The sequence below is a fragment of the Mustela nivalis genome, assembly GCF_964662115.1.
Source record: "Mustela nivalis genome assembly, chromosome: 10".
Taxonomy (NCBI): domain Eukaryota; kingdom Metazoa; phylum Chordata; class Mammalia; order Carnivora; family Mustelidae; genus Mustela; species Mustela nivalis.
The window spans coordinates 5,492,783-5,507,487 of record NC_139029.1 but is presented as its reverse complement, the minus strand read 5'-3'; the positions used below and the strand labels follow the sequence as shown (position 1 = coordinate 5,507,487).

Below are 14,705 nucleotides of genomic sequence, written 5' to 3'. Positions count from 1 at the left end.
GTAGGGCTTTACTCTAAGTTGTTTATCTCATCACTGTGATAACCTTATGTATTAGGTATTATTATGAATCATGTTTTACAGAGCAGCTTATGGAGGCTTCCCAAGGTTACTCTGTTAAATCTGGAACAGGGGCAACCCGGCCATCAGACATCAGCGCTCGTGCCCTTGTCTACTAGTGTAAATTGCCCAAAGACTGTTCTCCCTAAGGAGAAGCTACAGCTTGGGGCCTCGGGCTGAACTGACTGGTGCTGCCTGCTCTTAGAGCACCAGGCGAGGACTACGGCACTCACCACTTAACACAAGGCCTGGAAAAATATGCAGGCCTAGACTCTACCATTGCTGAAATGAAACCGTTTTATTCTGAGAACTGAAAAAAATTCTAGTGACTAGTGCTTTGTTAGAGGTCAGAGACCATTGGTTTGCACCATTGCTTTTTTCAGCACAAACTGTAAGACATATCTGCCTTTGCCTATCTGGTTTGCTTGAGTTTTGGGGGATTTTTGACACTCTTCAGAGTGAAACCAGGCATATTGCCTCAGCTAGACTAAAAACAGCAGGAGGAGAGACTCCCTTTTCATCTGACCTTATTTCTTAAGAAAATTTATAAAGTTCCAAAAATCTAACTGCTTTAAAATTTGTAATTTTTGGGATTCCTTAAAAGGTCCAGTGTTCCCTAAGGTCAGTTGACTGTTCTTTCTTTCATGTGCCACACCTGCTCTTTTTCTTACTCTTACACTCCCCGAGCAAAGAAATAGAGGCTGTAACAAGGATACCATTGGCGAAACAGATGTTTTTAACCTGAAATTACATGCACTTACGGTCTTGTGTGTTAACCACTCTTAACAACTGTGTTTACCATTGAAGCTGGGAGTACAGACTTGGATTATACTTCAGCCAGCTTTTCTTGTACTGTCTCCTGTAAATGGATTATTTTTAGTTTAAATTTTTGCTGTAAGACCTTTCCCACCACTTAATTGACTCTTCAGTCACCACTTGCAGTGCACATGTCAGCATTCCCACGGACACTAAACACAATGTAGTCGGCACAATGGTAGGTTCTCTGGGAATTACTGGACTGTTTTTCTGTTGCTTTTAATGCTGGAAGTGGGATTCGTTTTGGTTTCCTTCCAGTTCTCTAATGGAGATCTAGGGAGTGTATGTCTGTCTGCTTTCAGAGTTTACCCTCATAGTTGGTGGTTGTCATAAGATTATTTGTCCGAAACCTAACAGATTGTAAATGAAATTGGTATCTAGTATTTGTTTTGTTGCTGCCTAATGATACCCCTGTTTGAGTCATTGAATACTTTCAAAGCATAACCTTTTAAGTGTGTTCCCACATCTTAATTTGCCACTTGGCACATTTAGTTCTAACAAACTAGAAGCAAATTCTGTTTCATGAGAAACTGCTTGCCAAACTTTAATTTCGGTCTTCTTAGAGGATTGTTAATGAACCTGTGAAGTGGATGCAAGCACTCTGTTGACTAAACAATGGCATTAAATTTCAGCAGCACTTGCTCCTGTACTCTCAATCAAAGACCTGGCATGGCCTTTGGGAGACACTGAAAACTGCCAGTGGTATCTGATGATAAGCTTGCAATTCTACCTCTAACTAGTATTTGGAATGCCCTCTGTTCCCCTTTACTTGATCCATTATATTCTCTTTTTTAAAAAGCACTTTGCTGATTATGGAATATGACTGTGGATGAACAAATGGATAAAATGCTGAACGTTGTTTAGATAATCATGTTCGGTTCTTTGAAGCTGGATGATGTATCTGTACTTTTGCTTTTATAGCATTTTTAAAAAGCTGTTACTTTAGTGATAACGTTTTTCTTTTATGAATACTAAAGTTATTGTGATTGGATTTTCTTGTTCTATCATTTATTTTTAAATTTCTTGTGATTGATTTGCCACCCCCTCCCCCCTTTCCTTTTTAAAAATTTGAGATTATGATTATGGAGTGGTTAAATTTCAAGAGTCTTGCCAGCAGGTGGCAAAATGTAGTATAACTTTCTCTGAAGAAAAAGAGATTTCAGCTCTGATGCCTATGTCTTAAAATGATTGACTGTTCCTTTGGTTAGGTCTTTTTTCTTTTGTCTTAATTTGAAGTCCTGAAATTTACAACTCTGTTCACCAGGTAATCAGAGCACACTGTAAAACACTAAGGGTATGTGTCAGTGAATTTCTCAAAAGAAGTAGTTAAGTTCTTTCAGCAAAATTATTGTTAATATTTACTTTAACTGTACATGGACTTAAAGAATCAAATGTGTTGCGGGGCGCTTGGGTGGCTCAGTCAGTTAAGTGTCTGACTTTGGCTCAGATCATGATCTCAGGGTCCTGGGATCCAGCCCCACGTTGGTGGGCTCCATGGTCAGCAGGGAGTCTGCCTGTCCCTCTGCCTGCGACCCTCCCTCCCCTGCCCTGCATTCATGTGCGCGCGCTCTCTCTCAAATAAATAAAAATCTTAAAACAAAAAAAAGAAAAGAAAAAGAACAAAATGTGTTGCAAGTTTTATTTATTTATTTTAAAATAATTTTCTTCTTGTCCCTTCCATCCTTGGGTCCCATTTCCCAGAGATAGATAGCCTGTTTTAAGTTTGTTTGTTTGTTTAAGCTTTTATTTATTTAAGTAATCTGTATACTGAACATGGGGTATGAACATACAACCCCAAGATTAAGAGTTACATGCCCTCCTGACTGAGCCAGCCAGGCACCCCTGTTTTATTAACTACTTAAACCATTTCTTTTGTTGCCTCAATATTGATAAAGAACTTGCTTATGTTTTTATTTTCTATATTAGACATTATTTCCTGACTTTGCCTGATGGGAGATGAGGATTTAGCTTTTGTATGTCACCCTTCCCTGCATCTTCCCAATGTAGTTATATCACAGTTTATGATTAAATTGATATCAAGTCTTTCTGTTATTGTGCCAGCTGAATATGGTGCTATGATTTAATTCCTTTTTTTTTTTTTTAAGATTTTATTTATTCACTTGACAGGCAGAGATCACTGGTAGGCAGAGAGGCAGGCAGAGAAAGAGAGGGGGAAGCAGGCTCCCCGCTGAGCAGAGAGCCTGATGCGGGGCTCGATCCCAGAATCCTGGGATCATGACCTGAGCCAAAGGCAGAGCCCCAACCCACTGAGCCACCCAGGTGACCCCAATTCCTTTTTTTGTACAACTTCTTCAGTGTCTTTCCTGGAGTTAATAATTCTTTCTGTCTTGTTTTTATTTCTTTCTTTAGTTTTGTATGTTCCTATCTTTAAATCAGTCTCTCATTTTCCTACAGAACTAAATAAAACACCTTACGATGTAATGGAAAATGTTAAGGACGCTATAAAGCATTTTTGGTGTTATCCATTCTGGACCTTTTGTCTTGATTTAATGTTTAGACCTGCCACCTAGTTATTGGAAAGGGTCTTCCCTTTCATGTCACTCTGAGCATCTCCTTAGAGATAATTTTTCATAGATTTTTATTTGGTTTCCTCCTTCATTTATGGAGTAATTTCCTGAAAGACTGTGCACGGAAAGTAAGTGTTTTGAGGCTATGAGTGTCTTAAATGTTTTTATTTTATATTCATACCTGATTAGTAGCTTGGCTGGGTATAGAATGTTTGGTTAGATACTAGTTTTCCTTAAAAATTTAAAGACATTGTTTTATTGTCTTCCAATTTCCAGGAAAGGAACCTGACCGTTAATGCAGCTTACACTAAACTGAAAGCCGGTAGGACCCTTATAGGGTTAGTTGTTGTTAGAGTGATGCCTTTTAAAAGATAAGTAGGAGGGCGCCTGGGTGGCTCAGTGGGTTCAGCCTCTGCCTTCGGCTCAGGTCATGATCCCAGGGTCCTGGGATTGAGCCCTGCATTGGGCTCTGCTCAGTGGGGAGCCTCCTTCCCCTGCTGACACCCCCCCCCCCGCCTCTGCCTACTTGTGATCTCTCTCTGTCAAATAAATAAATAAAATCTCCCCTGCCCCTCCAAAAGAAGATAAGTAGGATACTTAGGGAATGTTCTTCTACTCCTATATGTTAAATGAAGGTAGTTCAAACCCTTGTAACAATATTGTGGAGGTAAATATTAAAAAATTTTAAGGCAACTGTGAGCATCAAATGGGAAACCACCACCTTGTTTTCCTTCCTTCCTTTTTTTTTTAAAAAAGATTTTATTTGTTTATTTGACACAGAGAGATAGCGAGAGAGGGAATACATGCAGGGGGAGTGGGAGAGGGGAGAAGCAGGCTTCCTGCTGAGCAGGGAGCTAGACTCAGGGCTTGATCCCAGGACCCTGGGATCATGACCTGAGCCAAAGACAGACGCTTAATGACTGAGCCACCCAGGTGGGCCCCCCCACCCCATTTTCCTTCTTGACACACATTTGGGCAAATGGCAGATTTTTGTGGTAATAGCCCTTTGTGTTCATATTTTATTTTATTTTAAAGATTTTATTTATTTGTCAGAGATCTACAGAGAGAAAGAGCACAAGCAGCGGGGAGTGTAGGGCAGAGGGAGAAGCAGGCTCCCCACTGAGCAAGGAGCCTGAAATGGGACTCAGGCTCAGGACCTTGGGATCATGATGTGAACTGAAGGCAGACCTTAACCAACTGAGCCACCCAGGGGTCCCTGTGTTCATATTTTAAAGCACCTTATCTTGATACTATGATTTTCCACGGAGTGCCCTTTAGAATCCAGATGAAGGGGTGCCTGGGTGGCTCAGATAGTTAAGCATCTGTCTTTGCAAAGTTCAGGTCATGAGCTCCAGCCCCATGTTGGGCTCCCAGCTCAGTGGGGAGTCAGCTTCTCCCTCTCCCTTTGTCTCTCCCTCTGCTTGTTGTCTGTCTCTCTCTCTTAAATGAATAAATAAAATCTTAAAAAAAAATAGAATCCAAATGGATTTTAAATTGATAAGATACATATTATAATATTGGATTTTTTTTGCCTTAACTTTTTCATGTTATAACATTTAGTTCCATATACACTGGAGTCCACAAATGTCAAAGGATTTGTTTTTGGTTGCCTGTTTAAACAAAGGCTAAATAAAGAATAGAATCATGAAACTGGATTTTTTGGAAATAATGTATCTTTCATGTTGGATATGTTATGAATTTCTTTTGCACTCTAGGAGAATAAAAAAAAATCTTTTTTTTTTTTTTTTTTTAAATAAAAAAGAGAGTCTGTGAGTGGGGACAGGGGCAGAAGGAGAGGGAGAAAGAGAATCTCAAGCTGACTCCCCACTGAGTGCAGAGTCGTTGCTGGGCTCTATCTCAGGACCCTGAGATCATGACCTGAGCCCTGCAGTCAAGAGCCAGATGCTTAAACTGACTGAACCATCCAGGTGCCCAATTTGCGTCCTGTTTTAAAAGCAGAAATTAGTCATTTTGTTAGGAATAAAAAAGATTTTTTAAGTTAATCTGCATCGGTTTGATTTCTTTGCAAAATTTGCATTCAAGGAAGGTTGTCATTATTATATTTGATTTCTATTTAATTTATTGTAATAGTAACAAAAAAGGTGATCAGTAGACAACGTATAAAATGGCAAGTATCAATCTTAATCCAGCTGCTAATTGTTTCTTTGTGGCTGTTTTAGTACTGGTTTTTCTTCAGCCTTTATAAATTATCACAAGAGATGAACTGTTTCTCCTACTATACTCACTAAATTAGCTCCTCTTTAATGTTGAAGGATAGCTGGGAAGATTTACAGTTTGGATTTCATAACAAGTCTTATTTTAGGATAATGTGCTTTTCTAGTTGTTCAGGCACCTTTTTGGCCTTTTCACCAGGGACATTAATCCTTGGCTGGAAAGAATAAACTAGTCCCCCCTAACACCTGACTGCAAATTGCAACCGTAAAGCCTTAGACTCTTAGAATAAACATTTTTCAAACTTATAGCACAGACTTCCTGTTTTTAAAGCTTTTCCAACGACCTTCCTGAGAAAAGACCAATACAGCTATGGTTACATCCTCTGGTTATTGTCATTAAAAAAAAAAATCTATTGAAATTTTCTAAAGCCCTTGAGTATAAAAGTGATTAATGCACCAAAAAATGTAAATAGCCCTGGACTCATGTCTGATCTTTGTTTGGCTTTCAATAAAAGATAATAGAACCAGGTCAGCTTTTAATGCCTCTCTGTTTGTTCAAGGTCTGCTACAATTGGAATGTCAGGAAAATCTCACATTAAAAGGATCTGCCCTATTCTGGAGAGATTGTAAAAGGAGCATTTGGCAGTCATTTCCTTTCACTTGTGAGAAAGAACATGCTTTACGTTGTCATTGTTTAAATAGACCAGAGTCTGATAGGGCTCTCATATTTATCATTGTATAGTTGGTTAGCTTGCTCTGCAGATTGGAGAGGTTGATCTGTGTTTAGGTTTTATTGTTAGAATTAATCAAATGATGTAAATGTTAAAAGTTAGTCTATGTCTTCCTTTGTACTAAGTTGTGTTTCCTGTAGCCCAGATATTTGCTTTTTCAAGTCTGTTAGCATTAAACTTGAATGGATGTTCAGAATTTTTCTTCACAATACTCTCACTCGCCTCTGACCCCCTCCTTCCTTCAGAAGAAGAGAAAACACCCTGGGTTGTTTAGGTCAGACATTTATGAGACTGTGGCTTTGATTTTTGTCCTTTCCAATGTATCGTATGTTTGAGTGGATATTTTGAACTAGATAGGGTCTTCTGACATTTTATGGAGAGAAGTGATTGGTTTTTAAGCATAAAAATACTGGATTGTTAACACTCCCTGTGATAAGGAACCTGGGAAATAGTTCTCAATGTTTTGAAATATTTAAATTCAATATTTTTTCTGGAAATAGATTGTGATTTTATTTTAAAGGAGTTTAGTTTATTGGAGCCATTGGAGTTATTTATGACCAGAGAGAACACACACCAGAATTTTTTTCTTTTTAAAGAAGAGCAAAGCTGTGTTTTGGATTTGTAATGACTATTTCAGTTTTATAAATATCTCTCTCTCTGGTAGGTGTTTCGCATTCTTGGTATAATGATTCCAGTTCGAGTTTATAGTTTTCTTAAGATTATTTCCAATAAACTTGCTTGGATATTCCCACTGATTTTATCACGTGTTGTCATCTTAGACAGTATGGAAAGGGTCCCATTCTAAACCCCCTGTCAAGGTCCTAAGTCCTTAAGCTAATTCCCTCCACAAAACTCTTTGTTTGTTTGTTTTTATAAATTTTTAGAAGTTTTTAATTAACATATAATGCATTAAAAAAAAGATTTTATTTAGGCTCCCCTAAAGATTTTATTTTTAATGCAGTCTGTACACCTAGTGTGGGTCTTGAACCTACGACCCTGAAATTGAGAGTTGTGTGCTCCACCGACTGAGCCAGCCAGGTGCCCCAATAGTTACCTATTACTAGAGTAGGATTTCATCAGTAGTGCTAAAAACTGAGAAGTATTTTATGTTCGATGTGCTAATTCTGATTTCACATACATTTCAGAATATAAATCATAATTTCCTTTTAAAAAGAAAGGAACCAGGGCTTTTAATATTTAATTAATATTTAACCAGGGCAATAAGAGTACCTGGGACTGTGTTGGGGAAACCAGGATTTGTGGGAAAGAACATTTTGATTTGTTTTAGTGTGATTTGAACGTGTGTGGAATACCATTGCGGTAGCGCCCAGAGGGCATTGGAAAATGTGGATCTGTTGCTAAGAAGCAAGCTCAGGCCTGGAAAAATAAAATTTTTCAATCAGTGACACAAAAGTAACTTGAGAGTACATCTCATTCATGAGGGATGTTAGAGTGTTATTAAGAAGAGGCTAGACAGGGATGCCTGGGTGGCTCAGTGGGTTAAGCCTCTGCCTTTGGCTCAGGTCATGATCTCAGGGTCCTGGGATCAAGACCCGCATCGGGCTTTCTGCTGGGCAAGGAGCCTGCCTCCCCCATCTCTCTGCCGGCCTCTCTGCCTGCTTGTGATCTCTGTCAAATAAATAAATAAAATCTTAAAAAAAAAAAAAAAAAAAGGAAGAGGCTAGACATTAACTGCCTACAATTAGGAGGAGTCATATTTAGGAGAAGTCATTGAAAGGACTAGAGAATGGTTAGAGAAAGATAGATCCAGGAGAGTACATAATGTCACACTCAAACTACCGGAATGCCAGTGTGGAAGTGGCCTACTGTTGGGAAGAGGGTAATTTGGTCCAGGTTTTTGGAGGGCAGGTTGGTTCAGTCTGAGTAAAAAGTGAGTATTTTTTGAAATGTAGATACCTTCAGTATAGAAGCAAGAAGTACTTATATATATGCATGAAGATGCGCATAGATGTTTGTTGTAGTGGTTCGGGACTCGATTATCATGGTCCTCCCACAGTGTGGAAGCTGTGCCACTATAAAAAGGAATCAGATGTTAATGATCTGCTGTAAAGTGAGAGAAGCATGTAGCATGAATGGTAGATTATATTTTCATGAAATAAAAATAAACAGAATGAGCCCCCAAATGAATATATATGTTCTTAAGTATTGGGATATGTTTATATACATATGTACTAAAAGAGAGCCTGGAGAGCTAGCTATACTTAAACTCATTGAATGGAATTATTTGGATTTTCTGATAATAATTTAAAAATTTTTAAAAAATTCTAATGATTTTAAAAAATTCAAAAGAGCTTCAAAGAGAACTATGCATTTTTGTTTCTCTTTTTTTTTTAATTTTGAAAACCCCAAAGGTTTTATTATGTGGTTCCATTATGTGTTGGTAAATGCAAGGAAGGAGAAAGTTTGCTTAAAATGGTAACTATATTTTGCACACTAATACAAAGCTGCCTGTCCTAGGACACTCTGCAAACACAGCTAACCAGTACTTACACAGCCCTCGAGTCTGTCACTGTTTGCGTGGTTAACTTTGGTGTGTGTGTGTGTGTAATTTTTTTTTTTTTCTTTTCACATTTTGGTACTGGGGCGTGGTGAGCAAGGTTACTTGATCTGAATGATTTAGATTATGCTGTAGAAAAGCATGTTGATTGTCTGTACTTGATGGACTCTAGACAGACCTAACTAGTTATTGTTAGATGAATGTTACCTTTAACCTTCCAGTTAAAAAAAAAAGAAAAGAAAAAGCAGCTCTGTCCCTCTTTGGTGGACTTTGGGAAGTAATCCAAAGCCACTGTCTTTAGAATTTGTGTCTTAGAATTTGTGGCCAAGAGTCTTTCTTACTGTGACAGAAACAGAGTGGCACAGAGAGTAAATGCAGGTCATTGTTGGAGGTTAAGGGTCAGGAATAGCCTGGGCCCTGTTCAGCTGCTGCTAAGGTTATACTTTACATTTCCCGTGTGTACTATTCCTGATCATAGCTTTAATGTTAGTTTAACTAGACTTTGTATTTAATTATAACTGTTAGGGTAAAGTCAGATGTCAGCCCGCTTGGCTTCATGCTGAGGCCTGTAGAATATGGAGTGCTTTGCTTCTAACCACATCTGTTGTCTCCTCTCATTATCTGTTAATGGTACTCAACTTGACAGTGTTGTTTTGATAAATGTAGGGTGTTCTAAAACCTGGACCTGGAATTTCTGTGGAATGGAACTCAGGACAAAAGGAAGCAGAGATAGGCCTGGGTGAAATCCTGTGGGAACCAAGAAGGGCTGTGTGGAATCCTGGAAGTAACAGTGAGGATTAATTTGGAGGTGAGGGTGGGGTATAGCTAATATTTTTAATTCACATCTTACACATTCTTTTATATTTTCACGTGCTCAAATGCAAAACTTGTGAGAAATTGTTGTTCCCATTTCTCATCTACAGATGAGAGCTCAGGTTAATAGGGTTTAAAATGAATTCTTGAAGAGTTGGGGGAGGGTGGTTTTAGAATGGTCTGTCACCACTGACTGCAAGTGCTCAGGTCAACTTTTAGAGGGGGAAAAAAAAAGGAAAAAGTTCAGTGTGAAAGAGAAGTGAGGATTATCTTCCTCCCCTGCAGAATTTGGTAGGAAACTTGCATCCAGAGAAGTGCTGAAGACGAACCAGTGCACCATGTGCTTTCAGACTTTTCTATCCTGTTTATATTGCTGTCCGTGGACAGGCTTTAGCGGTCTATACAGTTTATCCACTGCTCTTTGCCTCTTGCTTAAGTACCAGGTAAGTAGGAAGAATTGGGGTTTGAATAAATTAATGATGGCTTCTGTTCCTCGTTAACTCTTACCAAAAAAAAAAAAAGTGAACCCTGCCAATAAGACCTGGTTAGAGTCTAAGTGGTTTTTTTTTTTTTTTTTTTTTTAATTTCTTTGACAGAATCGCAAGTAGGCAGAGGCAGGCAGAGAGAGGTGGGGGAAAGCTTAGGCTCCCTGCCTAGCAGAGAACCAGATGCCAGCCTCTATCCCGGGACCCGAGACCACAACCTGAGCCTAAGGCAGAGACTTAACCCACTGAGCCACCCAGACTCCCCAAGTCTCAGTGTTTTTAATGAATTACCCTGGGCACAATTATTTATCTCTCTATAAAACAGGGATAAAAACCTTCCTCTTTTAATAGACTTTTAAAAGTCAATAAAATAAATGCTATTTATTACATAGATGCTACTTATTGAAGACAGGCTTCTTTGTGCTGAGAACTGTGTAGAGAATATGCAAAATGAGTAAAACAGGGTTGTTGCTCTCTGTTCACTTATTCATTCCATGAATCTGTATGTGTGACACCCAGTATTTGAAAATGAGCAAACATACAGAACTTTCTCTAATGGAATTTGCTGTCTAGAGGGGGTCTATAGACATTAATCAGAAAATTACACCAGTGAATTACAAACTGAGATAAGTGCTCTTAAGGAAAGGAACACAGATCTCTGGGAGATTGACCTAGAGCGGGGTCTCAAGGGAAGTTTCTCGGACAGAAGTGATATTTGACCTGAGATTTTGAAGGTGGAGTAGGCTTTAAACTGTGTGTGGGGTGGGGGGCGGGGTAGGGGGAGCAGGGGGAATTTCCTGTGCCAGTGGGAAGAAGCAATGATGACCTGTGGTAGAAATCCTGATACCTTGGGAATTTGAAAGATGGGCATAACTGGAAGGTGGGGGACTGGAGAGGATGCAAGACTAGGACTGAAGAATGTATCATAAAGCTCTGTCAGACATTTAGAATCCCTGACAGGCTAGGTAGAGCGAGAATTCGGAATAGAGCAGTGTGGCCCTTTACAACTCAGTGTAAACCAGGGATTTTTTTTGGGGGGGGGCATTCACTTTTCCTTTATTCTGTCTTCTAAAGATTTAATTTATTTATTTGACAGAGGTCACAAGTAAGGAGGAGGCGGGGGTGGGGAAGCAGGCTCCCTGCTAAGCAGAGAGCTGATGGGGAGCTCAATCCCAGGACCCCGAGATCATGACCTGAGTCCAAGGCAGAGGCCTAATAACCCATTGAGCTACCCAGGTGCCCCTATACCAGGGATTTTAAAAGGGCCTACAAAAACAAAACAAAACACCTAAATAACTAAAACCCTTGCGAGGCTCTGCCGTTTATCTACATAGAGCTGGTTGGAAAACTAGGATTGTGTCCATACTCAGTATGGGAGTGGCTTTTTTTTTTTTTTTTTAAAGATTTTATTTATTTACTTGACAGACATCACAAGTTGGCAGAGAGGCAGGCAGAGAGAGAGGAGGAGAACCAGGCTTCCTGTTGAGCGGAAAGCCCAATGCAGGGCTCATCCCAGGACCCTGGAATCATGACCCGAGCCCAACGCAGAGGCTTTAACCCACGGAGCCACCCAGGCGCCCCCAGGAGTGGCTTTTGTAGCTAGGCTTTAGGGTCGATTTCATCTCTGACCTGTATGGAGTGATCTCAGAGCCACTGGGTTATGAAGCATATTTTGAAGCTGCGGGTCCTCTCAGGGTGGTCTCAGTGAGGAATGGTGTTTCATGGAGCTTATAGCAGAGCTACGCTGGCGTGCTAGACCACCTCTGATTTGTGTTGACCATCGGCACCTTTCAGGGTGGCAAAGGCATTATGCTTCATCAGCTCTTGCTCTCAGTACCTGTGCTGTTATTTATTTTTTTTATTTTTATTTTTTAAAGATTTTATTTATTTATTTGACAGAGATCACAAGCAGGCAGAGAGGCAGGCAGAGAGAGAGGAGGAAGCAGGCCCCCCGCCGAGCAGAGAGCTCCCAGGACTCTGAGATCATGACCTGAGCCGAAGGCAGCGGCTTAACTCACTGAGCCACCCAGGCGCCCCTGTTAGTGGTTTTAGATAGATATTTCTATCTCCTATAGAATAACTTGATTTTTCTTTAAGAGAAATCAGCAGAATAATGTTTAAATAGCACATGGGCATATCACTTGGTTATCCGTGCCAGCAGGGTAGGACCCTTGGGTTTTACTCTGTGCTTCCCACTTTGGCCCCCTTTGAGAGACTTTGGGTTTATCATTTGATATAAATCTCTGACTGACTTTTAGTGAGGGAGGTACCTAATGATTTCGCAACTTTTTTGGACTTTGGAAGATCCAATAACATTTATAAAGCTATTTTAGAAGTTTCCATGAAACTTTGCTAGAAGCCAGAGGATGTTCTGTTAAAGATTCCAAAAGAGATCATTTAAATTTTGAGTTTGTAACTTTCAAATTTGGGTTGACACAGAGTGAGTTTAATACATTGAATTCATATGCTTTAGGAATGTGTTTTTAAAAAATTTGCTATGGACTGTCTTATTTAATTGGGACAAATGATCTTGACCTTTACTATTTGGAAATACATGGTGTAAGGGTTGTTTAATGTTATTAAATTTTAGCAGGTGGGTATATGTTTATCAGATTGGGGGTGGGGAAGAAACTAATTTGAGATTAACAGTAGGTAATTCTATTTAGATTCACGTAACAGTGGAATTAATGAGGTTATGTGTTTATTTAATGCCAAATGGCAAAAAAATTATGCATTTATTATGCTTCCTTATTAGGTGGATTTCAATAAAGTCTAATTTTTTTAAAAGATTTTATTTGACAGACAGCGATTACAAGTAGGCAAAGAGACAGGCAGAGAGAGAGAGAGAGAGGAGGAAGCAGGCTCCCCGCTGAGTGGAGAGCCCGATGTGGGACTCGATCCCAGCACCCTGGGATCATGACCTGAGCCAAAGGCAGAGGCTTTAACCTACTGAGCCACCCAGGCGCCCCTCATAAAGTCTAATTTAAGATATGCCTTATGTAGCAGAGGGACCTTTACTTTCTTGGGGAAAAGGATCGGAGAGATACTTTTAAACAAATGACTTATAGAGAATTCCTAAAAACTGTAAGGAAAATTGGGGTCAGAAATGTTGACAGCAAACAATGCTTCTTTCTCTGTTTTCTTTGAAACAAAAATGTTGTGCATGCCTATGATTGTTGGTTATTTCATCTGCATTTGTTAGACGTCAGAGGTGGTTGGCATTAATATTCCTGGCAGAAACAGAGGCAGCTCGAGGATGTGTGAACTGCTGATCACTCACAGGGTTGAGCTGCCTCTTTAATATCTTGCTTGCAGATGCATTTTCTAGCTGACCACGCTATTAAGAGCTGCCATCAATCACGCAGCCTCCCAGTTCCGGCTGTCGGGAGGGGAGGGAGACTTGGGGAGAGCGGAGGCTGGCAGAGCTAGGAAGGAGATAAAATTGCAGTGGCGCACGCGCGTGCGCGGCCCCGCCGTGGTGGCGGCAGGCAAGGGTGTGTGTGGAGCAGTCCCGGCTCCAGCCCGGGTTTTTCTGGCTGCCGCCGCCACCTCCGTGGGGTGGCTGCTCTTTCTCTACGGGAGTCTGGGTCACAGGCATGTGGCAGTGTTGGCCCGGACACCCGGGCTGAAGGAGCGCGAGCCGGAGCAGCGGCCGCATCTCCCAGCCGCGGGCGGGGCCCCGCGCTGCCACCTCCCGGAGCCTCAGAGCTCGGGGACAGGAGCCCAAGCCTCCCTGCCCTGCGGCCGCCTGGGCCTCCTTTTGTTTAGCAAGTGCATTTCACGCCCTGAGCCCTTTCCCGCCCCGCCCCTGCCCGCGGGCCCGAGTTTGCGGGGCCCTGCGCCGGAGGAGGACAAGGCCTGCGGGCTCAGCTCCTGCCGCGACCGGCCGCAGGCAAGTGGCCAAGAGCCTTGTGCTGCAAGGGGGAGCGGGTTCGCGGGCCAGGAAGTTGGACAAGTGTGGGCACAGGGGTTCTCGGAGGTGGGTGAGAGTGTTGTAGTTGACCCTGCACAGATGAACCACTCCGGTGTTAAGAATGAAGATGGCTTTCCAGGAATCAGGCATCGCTATTTACTGTGTCCCATTGCATTTTTGTTGGTTTACTAGTTTGGTGTTGTTGTTGTTGTTTCTTTTTTTAAATCGCCCAAACTCTAGAAATCCCAGTTAAATAAACCAATTGAGAAACACCCTTCAGGGCAAAGAAAACACTATTTGAAAAAAAGGTGTATGTGTATGTATGTGTATATGTATGTTTTTGTCTTTTCTGAAAGGAAAGCGTTATTGAAGATGAGCACAGTAATGTAGTAGTCACTGATTAGAAACTTAATTGCTTACTGTGAAGTAAATTTAAGTTTAAAAATACAATGAATTTGATGGACTTGATTATAAATAATATTGGCTACTTAAGTGACAAATGCAATTTGTTTCTGGGATCAAAAACTGTTGTTTTGCTGGACTAGCCAAAATGCAGAGATTGTTTTGAAAAAGATGGCTTTAAATTTAAATTTAAATTGTTAAAATTGTTTTGGTTTGAGATGCTGGCTTCCCTGCCCCTTCCCCTTGTTTACTTGGCTTTACTTGAAGC

At 40.7% G+C, this 14,705-nt stretch overlaps 1 protein-coding gene across 7 annotated transcripts in view; it reads left to right on the top strand.

Annotated features, from left to right (window-relative positions):
- Positions 1–14,705, top strand: part of RERE (arginine-glutamic acid dipeptide repeats) — a 417,613-nt gene that overhangs the window by 99,091 nt on the left and 303,817 nt on the right. For 2 of the 7 annotated variants that reach the window (XM_082685301.1, XM_082685299.1), the window contains exon 1: positions 13,571–14,014. The exons of 3 other annotated variants lie outside the window; for them this stretch is intronic. The gene's annotated coding sequence lies outside the window, so the exon portion shown is untranslated. Of the gene's footprint in view, positions 1–13,570; positions 14,102–14,705 lie in introns of those variants that run through there. 2 more of the 7 variants (XM_082685304.1, XM_082685302.1) reach the window with 2 other exon arrangements.